The sequence below is a fragment of the Callithrix jacchus genome, chromosome 13 (assembly GCF_049354715.1).
Source record: "Callithrix jacchus isolate 240 chromosome 13, calJac240_pri, whole genome shotgun sequence".
Classification (NCBI taxonomy): domain Eukaryota; kingdom Metazoa; phylum Chordata; class Mammalia; order Primates; family Cebidae; genus Callithrix; species Callithrix jacchus.
Window position 1 is genome coordinate 117,715,338 of NC_133514.1, and position 6,000 is coordinate 117,721,337.

The 6,000-nt window shown below is 40.5% G+C and overlaps 1 long non-coding RNA gene across 1 annotated transcript; it reads left to right on the forward strand.

Annotated features, from left to right (window-relative positions):
* The first annotated feature begins 137 nt into the window (after positions 1 to 137).
* LOC144578896 (uncharacterized) lies at positions 138 to 4,054 on the forward strand. The gene is made up of 3 exons (XR_013525375.1): positions 138 to 293; positions 1,968 to 2,083; positions 3,800 to 4,054. It is a non-coding gene; the product is annotated as an uncharacterized LOC144578896 (long non-coding RNA).
* The last annotated feature ends 1,946 nt before the right edge of the window (positions 4,055 to 6,000 follow it).

Consider the following 6,000-nt stretch of genomic DNA (forward strand, 5'->3'; position numbering starts at 1 on the left):
CTAATGAACGTGATGACCCCAACTAATATTTGTCAAGTGCTTCCCCTGTGCCCAGGACTCTTCTAAGTGCTTCACACCCATGAACTCATTCCTTCCTCACAACTGTGTGTGGTGGGTTCTGTGACTTTCACTCTCAGTTTACAGGTGAGAAGCCAAGCACAGCAGGGTTGAGGGATGGACCCAAGGCCACGTGGCTTACAAATGGACTCCACTTGGGCTGAGCCCCTAAGGCTTTTGCCGCAGAAGCACACTCTGAATGCCTCCTTACAGGCCTGCTGATCCCAGCGCCGCAGGTGAGGGTCTCTGCTGTCACCCAGAGGCAGGGTATCTCCTATGGGGTGGGGAGATAGAGGCAAGGCTTCAGGATGGTGCTGGGGGACGTGGGACACGGCTGAGGAGCCAGAGCTGCACATCACCTCCACAGCAGCCCTTGGGGATGCCAAAATGTAACCGCCCTATCGTCTGCTGGATTTGAAAAAATAAATTGAAAGATGTTGTTATGATTCTGTAGCAACTTAAATTAAATACAGGTGTACTTAGTAATAGAGAAACTCAATTTGTAATGATGCAAATGGACTGAATAATCCAGGGAAGGAATCAGATACCTACAATCTGAAGACTGACTTTACACATTTCCCCTTTCTTCATTTCACTGGTGTCCGAGTAAAGGTGTCCACCCTTCACTTCATCCAGTTTTGTGTGTCCCAGCAAATGAACATCACACATGGCAGAAGGGCCTCTCTGGACCTCCTTGGTCCTCCCTCGGCCCCAGGGAACAGATCTTCATCTTCTTTGGTGGAGGACAAAGTGGCCCTAGGCACCTGGAGAGAGTCAGACCCCTGTCCCAGCCTGTGGGGCGCTGGCAGGGAGGCCGGCTAGAGGACGAGTGTCTCAGCCCAGCAGTCTGGTTGGGCTTGGTGGTCGTCACCCTGAATTGCCCTCATATTTGTAGTTTGGGGCTTGGAGTTAATAATTAATAATGCATTTTTTTTGCTTCAAATGTGGAATTTTTAAAAGTTTGTGGTATTCCTCAGAATGTGTGTTGGGTGAGGATGTTGTTTGATGTGTAGTCAGTTTTTTGTTTGTTTGTTTGTTTGTTTTGAGACGGAGTTTTGCTCTTGTGATCCAGGCTGGAGTGCAATGGCGCAATCTCGGCTCACCGCCTCCTGGGTTCAAGCAATTCTCCTGCCTCAGCCTCCCGGTAGTCAGTTTTTAAAGGAGATAAAACCTGTGAAATAATGATAGACAATGGTTTATGTAAGCGAAACAAACTTTTTTAGGCAGTGTACACAAAAAGGTGGTTAACATTTCTAAGGTTTCTGATTCGGCATTTCTATAGTTGACAGTCTTTGAAAAGCTGTTACCCTCAAAGCAAGTCTAACTTGCTCCCAAATGTTCAGAAACCTGTACGTGCAAATAAAGTCTTCTGCTTTCTCTCCAAGGGAAAATTTCTTATTTATTTTATCATAATCTATCTGAAGATAGTGGATATCATTGAAAGCCAATTATTGAATTGTAAGCTTAAAAGATACCAAAAAGTAAAATGTCTCTTGGAGAGAATCTGTGATTTTTACATAACTTTTATTCTTATGAAAAAAGTGATACATAAAATAAACCTGAAGTTAAAAACTATTATTTTCATTTAGAGAAAAGTCACTGCTCATATTTTAGTGCTAAGATCTTTTTTCCATGTTTCTACAAACTAGAGATCGTGTTCAACATGCATTTTGTACCTTGCTTTCTTTACCTGACAGAAGATAACGCATATTTTCTTATTTCATTATATATCGAGGATTTTTAAATCTTATTGATCTGTACTATAATTTATTTAATCAACTCCCTGTTAAAATTTTAAAAAGCAACATTGAGATTTTTCAGGTTTTCACTATTACAAATATGAGTACAAAAAAATTCAACTGAATATTATTGTGAATATTTTTTATTATTTTCTTACAACAAATGCCTAGAATTGAAGTCACTGCATCACGAAGGGACTAGATACCCATGACCAGATGACCCACAGGAAAACTTGTGCTGTTTACACTCACATGCATGAGAATGACTGTTTCTTGTGAATACAAAGGTTTGATGTTTTCAAGTTTTTGGCTATTTTCACTAAGTAACCAAGTTAATCCTGATGTTTTAATGTATAGTATTTTTAATATTGATTGTTCATTTATGTTATTTAAAAAAATCATTTGAGGACATGCATGATTTTTGGAGTATTTTTACGTGAATTATGATAATTAATTATTTTGAAGCAGGGTCTTACTCTGCTGCCCAGGTTCTAGTGACATGATTTTGGCTCACTGCAGCCTTGACCTCCCTGACTCAAATGATTCTCCTACTTCAGCCTCCCACGTATCTGGGACCACGATTGTATACCACAATCGTGGCTAATTTTTGTGTTTTTTGTAGAGATGAGGTTTCACCATGTTGCCCAGGCTGGTCTTAAACTCCTGAGCTCAAATGATACAACTGCCATGGCCTCCCACATTGTTGGGATTACAGGCGTGAGTCAGCATGCCCAGCCTTATGACTTCATTTAACTCAAGTGGCCACAGACAACGCAACAGCAAAAAGGAGAGAAAGAACTTAACTAAGACCGCTCCCTTGTGGATGTGGGACTAGAACACAACAGTTATCTTCCAGCTCTGTTCCTCATGTTCATCCCCAAAGCTATGTCCCATTAAAAGGTTCCCCAGTGACTTCAAGTAAATATTGTACTTGGGTACTCTCTTCAAATTTTACTGGTTCTATTGTCGATTTCTGTTGCTGATTTACAATGATTATGGATTAGCAAAACAAAGATAATCTCAAAGTAGAGTGGTTACCACCCCAGTAGGGTGAGGTTTGATCACCTAGAGTAGACTCCATAAAACACAAACAGTTGGATTAGACCTAGAAGTTGAGAGAGAGAGGAACTGCTTTTAAATCTGTATTAGAATATCTCCCACAGGTGTGTTTGTTCCGGAGCTGAAGTTCAAGGGCACTGCTAAGCCCCCGATATCTTTGACCCTGATTCAATAGCCACATGCAGAGGCCAAGTAAAGGTTGAGGATGAGGAGTAAGAGCGTTACCTTGAATAAGACCAGGATACCCTGGAGAGTACATCGGACTCATTTTCCTTCATAAAGAGCGATAGTGTTTCACCAAAAGTATTTAGAAGATGGCCTGTAACTAGTCAGTCATTATTTTTCTTACATCACCCCAACATATTTATAATTTGATCTGACTGGTATAAAGGCTGTCTGATGACTAGAGTATATTTAACCTTGAACAGACAGTAGAAACAGTGGGCCCACATATTTGATCACATTTTGTTAAAATATTTCATATATAGCATACATCATATTTAGTGGCCAAAAATACAGTTTTCTGGATAGAATGCAGCGCTTAAAGACGGATTTAAAAGGAGGTCTTTAAGACTGAAGCAATCTGAACAGAGCTGAACTTGCTGTGATATTTTTCCTTCAAAGCTTGTTTGACCAAAAATGCATTAGTGGTGAGGAATCGGGGACAGATACATTGGGAATACCAGTTTCTAAAATCTGTAAATAATAAGAAAAGGCCCATTTTGCATAACTGTAACCATTAGCCAAATTCATCCAATCAATTCATACACAACCGGCTTTCCCATGGGCTGTTACAAAACCCCGACTGGTCCCAAGGTTGAAACATTTTGTTCCTTTCAGTAAATATTTCTCCTTTAGATACATTTTAATATATTTATGCATGTTTTTGGAGTAATGTTTCCAATGTTCTCCAACAGACTAAAATTTTCCTTTTCTCCTTGCAGAACAACAGAGTATGTGGATATGTGGTCAGCACGATATGACAGCAAAGCCAGGAAGGATGCGCATTCGGGAACCATTCGCTCCCTGTGTAGTTTAAAATCATGTATTCAATTGCATTTCTAAGCCATAGCTTCCATGCCATTATGCCCATTGATTAATGATTGGGCATTAATCCATTAATATTGATTAATTACACATTTTACTTACCGATTTCATCTTTTGACTCTTTTATGTTATTAAAATTTTAGGAAGCAATATTTAGTTCTGTTTTGATTTCTTTAAGAGAAAGCAGTGCCCTAAATACTTGCATTTCATTTGTAATATGTTTATTTACAAATTAGTAAAATCTAATTTCCATTTTTAAAGCAATCAATTTTCCTCTCAGTTGTTCAGTCCTTACTGTTTTAGAGTTGTGAAATTAACAAATCATTCACTTGGATACACAAGATTCCAGGATGTGGAGCTCAAGTGTTGTTTTTTTTTTTTTTTTTAGTGGGACAATGGGTTTTTGCATTGTTGAATGTATAAGAAATAACCACATCTCGGCCGGGCACGGTGGCTCAAGCCTGTAATCCCAGCACTTTGGGAGGCCGAGGCGGGTGGATCACGAGGTCAACAGATCGAGACCATCCTGGTCAACATGGTGAAACCCCGTCTCTACTAAAAATACAAAAAATTAGCTGGGCATGGTGGCGCTCGCCTGTAATCCCAGCCACTTAGGAGGCTGAGGCAGGAGAATTGCCTGAACCCAGGAGGCGGAGGTTGCGGTGAGCTGAGATCATGCCATTGCACTCCAGCCTGGGTAAAAAGAGCGAACTCCATCTCAAAAAAAAAAAAAAAACAAAAAAAAAAACCGAAAAAAGAAATAACCACATCTCAAAACTGGACTCTAGGCATATTGATTAGAATGCATTCCATTTTCCATAATTCTTTTCATCAGTTAGTGGAAACCAATGGCATTAAAATCTAAAATAATCTGCAAGCAGAAATCTGATGGAAAGGGCTTTGTCCGAACTTCAGATTATGATGAAAAATATATTTTTAAATAGGAAAGAATTTAAAATGGCAATCTTTTGCATGGTGACTGTTTTCTTAAACGTAATGTGAATATTTGTCTTTAAGTTCTGGTTAGGTAGTTGGAGCCTAACACCTTATTTGTTGTCATGGAAGCTTTGTAATATCAAAGCACCCTTCTAAGGAAACCAGAAAAGCTGCAGAGAGGTACCACCGGTTCTTGTCACTGGAACTTTGCAGAGAAAAACAACAGATTTATTAAAAAAGGAGTCACAAAGTTAGCATGCCTGGATGACCTCTCACTTTTCTTAAAATTTCAGTTTTGATCCCAGCATTAAAGATGAATTTGTCGCTTCTTTTGGAGACTGTCCAACTTGTGTATTCCTAGATTCCTGCTTCTGGTGGCCTACCTTTTTCTAAGAGTGAAATCCCACATCAGAAATAGAAAGTCTGGTGTTTCAGAGACTGACTTGGATGTCATTCCTTTTGCCAGTGGTTTCCACATGAATTGCATTGCTTTGGCATGAATAACCTTTTTGTTTTTTTTTTTTAAGTAGAATAGGCTATCCTCTTGCTCCATGCACTCCTGGCAGGTAGCACCCTGACTTCTTTCACTCTTTCTACAATGAGGTATCATCATGTCTCTTCCCAAGATCAGATTTGGACTTTCTTAAGCCTGAACCCCTCAAAGACAAGATAAACACATTTCTCCTGTAGCAGTAATATTTAGCGTTCTTATTCACTCTCCAAGTGTTTTCTTCTTGAAAATCCCCACTTTCCAGAATCCTTCAGGTTAGTCTAGCGCTTCAGCATTGTAGAGAAGCCAGGGGAACAGAACCATGGGAGAGCAGGGAAGAGCCTGTGCAGTCCATCTCTGTTTCTATGGCCTCACCTGTGTGTGTAGGGCAGGGAGACACGGTCTCTTTGTGTCTCAGCATGAAGAAAAGCAGAGGAAAGCTGAGACTCAGGGGAGGTGAGGGCAGGCCCTGTGCAGGTTAGACAGGCTAGGCTGGAGAAGCGTTTTGTGTGGTACTGGGTTTATGGTTCCCATTGTGATTCTCAAAGGTTGTGACCCTTCTACCACCTGTATTAGGAATGAGGGAAGAGCAGGTAGATCTACCCGCAGGAGAGAGACAGCGCCAGAGACCGTGAAGGCAGAGTTGGGCCATGAGGCCAGTGAGGCAGCATG